The following is a 9,899-nucleotide window of genomic DNA, read 5'->3' as shown; positions in this document are numbered from 1 at the left end:
CCTGTCATGCTAAATGAAAAATGGAACCTGAGTGCTATTGGAATGCAGTTGTGCTTTGGAGAGGCCTGCAGCAAAATATAAGCTTAACCGGTAGCATTACCTGTTAGAGTCTTTCTATTCTGTGGCTGAAAATGACAGTGTCTGTGTTAAGGTGTCACTGGGATCAAGTTTATGGTTTAGGTTAAAGGGCAAGTCATATTTTAGAACCAGAAAACATAGATGTATTACAACCGGTCTTTATGCTGTTTTTCAAGTTGAATGTGTAGTCTTAAAACACACTTCACTTACACAGAAAGAGTCTTTAGAGTTATGCCCTCTGAAACAGGAATGCACTGCCACCTAGGAATAATGATGTAGCATCTATAACCCCACCATCTTGAAGCTTGTCACTCTCTACAACAGTAAACAGAGAACAGATCGTTATCTTGACAAACAAATGCCTAATGTGAATATGTTGGATGAATGTGCAGCCACTTATTGGTATCACCCCAACAGATCATAGCAATAAAGATTATTCATGCAGGAAACACGGTTGGGTTTTGTAGAAGTAGAAAGGTCAAAAGGATTTTTTCCTAACCCAAAAAGCCTTTCTCTGGATTATTTTAACAATATGAAATTCACCATTTTTAAAAAGGAATAAATCACAACTAAGCAAAGAGGATAACTTACAGTTCATGCAACAGCTAGTACAGAAAGCTTGAGCAAGGAGTCAATAACCAGACCATCAATATGCTCCCTAGTGTTTGTGAGCTTCAAGTTTCCCAGGTAAGAAAATACCTTATTTTACAAGAATTTTAACTTTTTATGTATCCCCCATTAGCTCAAAACGTTTGTTGTCCACAGATCAGTTTATTAAAATGAATAAATACCAGCTGTTTCCAAACACCCCTGCTGTACATTTGTCAATTATAAGGCTTAGAAGCATTATAGATTCCTCTGTGTCTTAGGCAAATGAAGAAGATGGAGACAGCATCTGGAGTTGAGTTCCTTACATCCACCATGTGCCGCTGCACATGGTGGATTAGCTTAAAGTGACTTTTCATGTTATTGTGAAGAAACTAACTGTAGATGGAGACTGGTGGTCTGACAGAGGACGTTCTTGAAAAGTTTTGAAATATATACGTTACTGTAGGGCAGTTTTACCTAAAGCATTTGCTTATTTATGTGGAGAAAAGTGAGACTTGCACAATCATTGCATGCCTCAATGATATAAGGTATTCTGGTGTTAGTTGTTTCACACTAAAACATGTTTGATGGTTGGACATACCAGTTATGTTTATACTTGCATATAATTGTTTGGTCAGATTGTTGTGATAATGAATATGAATATATTATTAAATATTTAATATTAATACTTTAATATTTTATCAAATAATATTTCGGTCTGTTAAGGGTTATCCTGTGAATACCAGCCCAATAAGGCGATGGTATTAGGACACAATTGAAAGGGATGAGCCAAGCTCTGACATTACTGAACAGCAAAACTCTGCACACACATGGAATGAATTCACACAATTTCTTAAAATACAAGAATTTATTAACAAAAATAAATCAACTCAAAGTCAAACATATTTCAATTAACAAACTCTTTACTATCCTAAAACAATCCAACTAAACTACCAAGCAGAATGAAAGAATAGGGGAGACTAATGGGCTATGTACAATATAAACAAGTGGATTAAAGATGATTGAAAATCATGACCAAAAGAGTGATGCAACATTACCATGCAATGTTATTTATGTTTGAGAATCAAGGATAATCTTGAAGAATCTGGAAATGAGGTTAAGTTAGTCTTGGAACTAACTTAGGCAATAATTGGCATACCTTTAGACAACCATTCACAATGCAAGATCAGATAAAATATTATTTTAATAAAATAATATTTTAAAGAATGATTTTCTGAATAAAACCAATCTTTTGGGTGACCAACTCTCAACAACGTTTAATTAGCTGCCTTTGCTTATTAAAATAATATTTAAAGAAATATTATTTTGAATAAGAACCAAATCTTTCTGGAGAAATGGGGCTTAATGGTGTTTACTTAGTTTTCAAGTTTAGTAAAAGAATATTTAGGGAAATATTATTTTCTAGATTGAAAACTAACTACCTTTTTGGGTAAATTATCTTAGCAGGCAAGCACGTGTTCTTAGCTGTTAGTGGTTGAAGCTAAAAAAAGAAGCTTATAGCTTATCATCAGAATCAAACACATACCTTTAAAATACTATTCATAAAAGGGTTAAAATGCATAAGCGCGGAGGGCGCGTTATGGTGCTTCTGTGTTTAAAATCACCCTTTAAATAAAGTTTGTCTTAACTTTAAAAAAAAAAAAACAGACACAGAACACATAAACTGAGCACATGTGCTGAGCAGATAATCTGCTAGCACTAAGATGGCTGAGTTTCAACATAAACAAAACCAAACATCATAAAAAGAAAAATGTTTAGGTTATTTCATTCTAAACTACTTCTCTCTGTCCAAAACACAACCTCTTACGTGAACCGTGCTGAGGAAAAGTTGTCCGGCGACGAAGTTGTAGGAAGCATGCACAGTGAACAAAGGGTTAACTTGCTCACCTCTGTAGCTGTGGGGTGGGGCCGCTAGTTCTGTTGGCCAGCCAAACTGCAGTTACTGCTGTAACCATGGTGATGCAGTCCTGTTGTCCTTCCTTCAGACCGGGAAAACTGCTCCACTCGGCGTTGTAGAGACAGGGTCTCTGCTGGGAATTCTCTGGAATACAGTTTGCTTCTGTAGACCTCGAGAGAGAAAAGTCAAGCAATGCTTGTACCTTAATTACCCCGTTCATGAATGAATACCAGATACACAGCAATTCATTCCTACTTAACGTAGTGCATATGATTGTGTGATTGTATGACTCTTGGATCCAGTTTGAAGAGTTATGTCTGTTTGCCCGCAAAGAGACATTAACGTGCTGTGTCCCTCCGTCCAGTTCCGCTGGGGACCTGCGTGGAAGAGGTCAGTTTGTTGCAAAAGCAGGGTTTTTATTCGGACAGTGACATCACGAGAAGTCCGCTGTTACCCCATTTCTGGCTGTGCTGGAAGTAGGTTAATGCGATTTATTTTGAAAGTTCCAGAAAAATTCGTACTGGCCTTTCATTTTGTACCCATGGTTGTGGTTCCTACAAGATGAATATGGCAACTTCATATATGTGAAAATTGTACCAACAGATAAACCAGATTTTTGGTGTTCCATTATTCTGTTCCAGATAATTATGCCGAGTTCTTTGGATTTTTCCATAATCTCACTCAAGGAAGTAACATGTTTGAGGTGATGCCTTAAAATACATTTACAGATGTGCCGCCATTTGACTCAGACAGCATATTAACCTTAGTGGGAAGCTCATGGAGTAATGCCATCATGATCTGGGCTTTTACGTACTGATATAGCAATTTTAATGTTCATAAACATTTGATTCGTAAAACTTCTAATCATTTAGGTCATCCTTACTGACCTAAAACACAAAACCTTTTGTTTGATTTAATACGATACAGTGAGAAACGATGGCTACATATCTTTTAATACTGTTAATATCTGATTTGGAATTTTAATCCTCACATTGTGAAATCAAAGCAATTCAATTCAGTTCAATTCAGTTTTATTTATACAGTGCTAATTCACAACACATGTGCCTAAGCCTATAGCAGCATAACTACAGAGATAGCTCATGATAATAAGCCACTTTAACTATAAGCTTTATCAAAAAGGAAATTAAGCCCAGCCTTAAAAGTAGACAGGGTGTCTGCCTCACGGACTAAAACTGGGAGCTGGTTCCACAGGAGAGGAGTCTGATAACTAAAGGATCTGCCTCCCATTCTACTTCTAGAGACTCTAGGAACCACCAGTAAACCTGCAGTCTGAGAACGAAGTGCTCTGTTAGAAATATATGGAACAATCAGATTTCTGATGTATGATGGAGCTAGATCATTAAGGGCTTTAGATGTGAGGAGGAGAATTTTAAATTATATTCTGGATTTAACAGGGAGCTAATGAAGGGAAGCTAAAATAGGAGAAATATGATCTCTCTTTTTAATTTTCATCAGAACTCAGAGCAGGATACTTTGATATCACTACGTTTGTCTTGGATGGCAATTGTGTTATGAGTTGATGACCAAGTCTGGCGTTCCAAATGTAACGTTATCACTCTATAGCAACCTTCAGCTTGTGTACTCAGCAACATTGTGTTCGCATTTTTACAAATTTCTCAATTGCAGACTTGGTGAATAATATAACTATTGTACATTGCAAACCTTAACAAGTTGCAAAAATAATATCTGCCCATTTTCAGGTTTTAAGGTGCGTCATCAGGCCAGCTTTGACCTTCTGAAGTTTCACTGGCTTTTCAATTTCGTGAGCTTCAAGAGTAAACTAAACACTGCAAACTTTACTGGGTATAAACAAAGCACCACATCACTCAAACAAGATGATGAAGTAAATATTGTGGATAAACTGGCCAGAGAAATAAAGTCTAAATTTGTTCCAAAAGAGAATACATTGTAGATGTAATGTTCTCTTAAGAAATGCCCCTGTACTACTAAATTATTCATTTGAATAAATAGAGGAACAAGCAATGGAAAATAACCTCAAGCTCTTTTTCTTTATCCCAGGTGGTTCTTATTTGACTTTTGGCAAACTTGTAAGCAAATGCAATACTGCAGGGGGGGATTACAGTCAGGATGTGGCATCCTAGACAACATCTGGAGTTGAGTTTTGTGGACCTGGAGCGTAGAGTAAGGGCCCTGCCACTCCCATTCTTTATAGACCTTCTTCATACCTCATCTGTACTCCTAATCTTAGTTATAACTGTTGCACAGGCAAAAGCACATGAGACCATTTGTTGTCTTTTATTGTTCATACTGATGTGTGATAGTTGGTAGACACATGAAACAAGATACAGAGGGTAAACAGAAACAGAAAACTCAATGTCAAGAAGGATCTGCTGTATTCTGTATGCCTGTTATTCCTGTTGCATCCCGTGGTGGAGATAGCAGAGATCTGCTTTTCATTACAGTATGCAGAAGGTTTTAAAGAGGACTGTAATGGCTGACTGGAGTCTTAACCCCATCACTCTGACACCCCAAACCACCAGAAACCCTCCAGCCACACTCAACCATAAATATGAAACAGCTTTGGTGCCTCACGTCTGCCTCCTAGTACCAGGCCGCTCCATACATCAGTCCAAGTGGAATCCAATAGCGTGATCCCCATTTATTCATCAAAGCAATGATGGCAGGCCTTCCGTGTAAAAGCTACAGAGTTGCAATTTGCAGGCTCACTACGGCCCAGTCACTGCCAGCCGAGCTGAGTAAAGTGTCTGTCAGGAGCAATTTGTGAAAGTGTATATGCACAAAGTAAACTAAAGTCCATTCCCACGAGACGTACTTCTCCAATGAGCATTCAAATCCCCATAGTGCAAAAGATATGTCAAACGTCTCATTGTGGTAAAAGTTTCCTGAGTATATTCACATCGGCGAGAGGAGATGACAAACACAAAAGAAGGACGGAGTTGAGGATAAATTAAACAAGAGATGAAAGACATATCCTGCAGAAGTGCATAAAAAGAGGAAGGAGGTGGTCTTTGTTATTATTTGTTCACCCGTGTTTTTCCTCCTTTTCTGGACCTTGCTCAGGCCTCCTTGGCTCTGTTTGTGATCTTGTTCCACCGCAGCTGTCGTAGTCAACAACTTTTTTCAATTTCTTCTAAACAGCTGTTCAAGCTGAGACCTTAGGCAACAGGTTGTGAGGGCTGAGAGGATACACAAACATCCATGCAAGGGGTTTAACCTTGGATGCAACAGTGCCTTCAAAATGTATTCATACCTCTTGAACATTTTCTTATTTTTTCACATTACAACCACAAACTTTAAAAAAGTACATAAGGTGATACATGAATGAAGGGAAGTGGAAGGAAAAATGGTTATGGCTTTGAAAACAAATTACAAATTAAAATTAGAAATAGTGTGATTTGAATTTATATTCAGCCCCTTTACTCTGATATGCCTAGAGAAAAACCAGAGCAACCAAATTAGAGTTTATCTGTTTGTTATTTAGTCTCATTGATTTGTTAGACAACACTAGTGAAAAAAACTGCATTAAGAAGACCAAGGACCACAACAGACATGTCAGGGAAAGATTTGTGGAGACGTTTAAAGTAGAAAAGTTTACACACAGCATGATGCTGCCACCATCATATTTAATGTGGGGACAGTGTGCTCAGGATTATGTGCAGCATTAGTTTTCTGTCACAATCAGCGTTTTGCATGTAGCTAAAGTAGTTATAGCCATAGATCCCATAATCTGACCAGGCACCTTCTTCCATGTGTTAGCTGTCTTCTACATGGCTTGTGGTGGACTTTAAACTGTAACTTCTGAGACATTCTTTTCAAAATAGCTTTTTTTTCTTGACGCTATTCCAAAAAGCCCAAATTTGTGGATTCCTAATTGTCGTTGTGCTAAATACAGGGCAAACCTGGTAAAAAACATGACAATATGTAATTGCTTCAAAACTTTGTTCTAGAGAGGACTGACCTAGGGGTGGTGAGTACATTTTAGATTTGTAGATTTTGTTTGGTCTATTAGATAAAATCCCATGCAAATACATTGAATTTTGGAGGTTCAGTGGGAGTGAATACTTTTGTAAGGCACTTTTGCTAGTTCCCTTGAGTAAATCAGCTCTAATAAATAAATGTAAAAAAATCGATTTGCCAGAAAGTCAATCTCCAGTTTTATTTCAAATATCCAAGGAAATCTATCAACTTGCTGCAAGAAAAAAAAAAAATTAAGAGGCTGCTGTGGAAGGTGGGGAATGATCATGCTCACTTGTCGGAGTGAATTTTGTGTTGTGCCATAATGATGTGGGAACATACAATGGACACTCTGTGATGCGGCGGTAAAGGAGGCAGTTGGAAACCATGAAAGTTAATGCTGGCGGTTCCTCATTACAAACCTTTCCTGCTGCCAATCTTAATATAGTTTAGTGGAGCTGGGCCTCACGTTCCTCATGTTAATGCAAACATTCATTCACTCATTCATGCACTAAGGCAAGGTTCAACAGGGTACATTTGTTTTGAAGGTATGACTGATTGGATTTTAATGTAATGTTTGATAGAGCGAGAGGATGAATCATATGAATAACTTACCTCATTTCTCAGATTGACCTCTTTCCCTCCTCAGCTGCCTGTTGGGGGTTGTGGTGTTTAATAGCCTGCCTGTTATTAACCTTATGACATTTGGTACAAACACAGGCACCAATGTACTGCTTGGTAAAAACACCCAGAGTATGAAATTTAAATAGGTGAGATTATTTCTGTTTTAAAAGGTCTAACAATTATTTAGTGATCTGGATAGATAAAGTACTCAGCAACATCTCAATATGGGGAAGTAAAACCTTTGGGCTCCATCTACATCAACCTAATAAGTACCTTTTTCTGAATAAATATGAGCATTTGAGTTTCTAAATAGATCTGCTTTTCCGGAGACTTTTTCCCACATAAAATGATACCCACTTCCTTCCACAGAGCCAGCCAAAAATGGCCATGCATGCAGTCACTATGCGAAACTAATGGACCATGGGTGAACAGGAAGGACTCTAAATCAAATCACTTGCTGTAAATCTTATACCTATTCTATACCTAGCAAGTTTAGCTCCAATGCAAAAGGTCTGATATACAAAAATTATTCCCCACGTCTGTCAAGTTGTTGCAGAGTGTGTGCATAATCTAGTAGAGTAATTCAATCTCTCAAGTGTTCACCTGAAAATTGAGTGACAATATCTGAAAAGGTTTTGGTTACTAAAACAGGTGATCGTGTGACCTCGACCTAATTTAACAAACACATGGTGACCTTGTGCAACCTTAAAAGCACACACACCATCCCAGTTCCTAAATGTCACAAGCTGTAGTCTGGATATAAGAGCGCAAGGCCATTTCCTTAGGTGTGCGTCACCCCCTCCCTTGTCTCATTTCCTCCTTACCCAAACAAAAGCTGCTTCTATGGGAAAAGTGCTCAGCCACTCATTTCTTTGCAGAGCCCTCGTAAGCAAATGAATTTCTGGCCAACAATGCAAGTTGGAGGTAGAAATACTTAATGGCTCTTTTACCACTTTAAGTTAAGGATCTACTTAAAAAAAAAAAAAAAAAGCAATGGAAAAGAAACCTTTGAATGCCCATGTTTACCGTCAAGACAAATCTGCCATCCGATAGACTTGAAGCCACTCACTTATGCAGCGCCAGAATAGGCTTGTTATAGAAATTAACGGGGAACCTTCACATGGAGGTCACAGAATCCTTGAGATTCTGTTTTAAAAAAAAAAAAAAACTAATGTGGCCACCCATGATATAGTGCCTTTCTGGTCTTTAAAAACTCAGTCAATTGAATTACTGCATATAGAGATGTGAATCTTGAAAGTGTGACATCCACAGCAATCTGAACCAGTAAGGTAAAGATAAAAAGGAACAATATGGCTCTGCAGGAGAAGGAGTCACTGACTTCCACTGTGCAGCCCTGTGCAGCCAGTACCTCCACAACAGTGTTTTTGGCTGCAGCATTAAATGATCCTGAGCTCTGGTGAGCTTACACAATCAGCATTTTCTTTGCTAAAACAACAGGTGGAGAGAAAGAAAAAAAAAAAACCAAGCATGGGTCTAGTTCTTCAATTATTTCAGTAACATCAAAATTATAGAAAATAGTCTGATGTTGTGCAAAATGAACACAAGAAATGCTACCAAGATTCTTCAAACATAAACAGGGGTTTACCCATTCTTAAGTTGGTTTCCAAATAATCAGCTGGTAAACAAAAAGAATAAGATGTTCAGTGTCCCAAATGTCAAAATGCTGCTTTTATACACCTTTATCACCTGGAGCTCTCTCAGATGGCACCAGTTATTAATCAAAGTCACCAATCTGTCCGGTGGGAAGTCTATTCCCTCTTCTCCTTCCAGTTTTGTTGAAAGTTAAACAAAAAACGTTTTACTTGATGTAACACTGAATCTAGGCAAATATTTAAAGATATTTTCACAAAGTATAATCTTCCAAAAGCCCCTTTACTCATTATCTACTTTGAGACCATGTTTATTTATTTATTTTTTTGTTTTCTTTGAGCTTCCCAGTAACACAGCAGAGCCCACATGTGTCCATGTGGATCTAGGGTATTTGATATTAGCACACACGTCTATTTTTGTCCTTCTGTCTACAAGATGTTTAAAATTTGCGTGCCAGTCGCTGTATCTTTCACTCACGTGAAGCCAGTGTGGCCTGGTAATCCTCTCACTGTACAGGTTTTGGTTTTCCTGTATGCTACTTTGCTTTACAGAATCAGTTGCCTGCGGTCAGGCACTCTCACGAATTTTGTCCTGTTTAAGAAAAAGCAGCCTTAGCAACGGGCTTCAAAGGCATAGAGCCGGGACACATCTGGCATCAAATAGGTCTTATTCAAACTGCTTCTATGCGGAGGAAGACTTTAATTAACAACTGCGACATTTGACCAAATTGAGGCGTTACAAATTCTTGGCTCACTAGATTGATATCAGTACAACGTTGATAGATGTGCATCAAATAGGGGCTTGGACTAGTAGAAAATGTAAAATAGGATATCATTGACTGAAAATGGGTTTGGGATGGGGGTTGTTTTCATCCTCTGTCAAACACTTGATACAGATTCTTAAATATTTTATTGCAACATTGTGTGTTGTGCTCAAATATATTTCACACGTCAACGTCCTTATAAATAAAAGAAAGATAAACATAACACTAACATCTGCTCTCCTAGTACACACTCACAGTGTACCACAGAAGCAGAAAGAATCAAATAGTTTTCATGCTGGTCTTTGTGATGGGGTGTAGGATGCTCATAGTAAAAGGTGGCTTACAGTGCCATTGTGTGGC

This window comes from Girardinichthys multiradiatus, chromosome 7 (genome assembly GCF_021462225.1).
Source record: "Girardinichthys multiradiatus isolate DD_20200921_A chromosome 7, DD_fGirMul_XY1, whole genome shotgun sequence".
NCBI classification, from domain to species: domain Eukaryota; kingdom Metazoa; phylum Chordata; class Actinopteri; order Cyprinodontiformes; family Goodeidae; genus Girardinichthys; species Girardinichthys multiradiatus.
Note: the sequence above shows the minus strand (reverse complement) of the source record.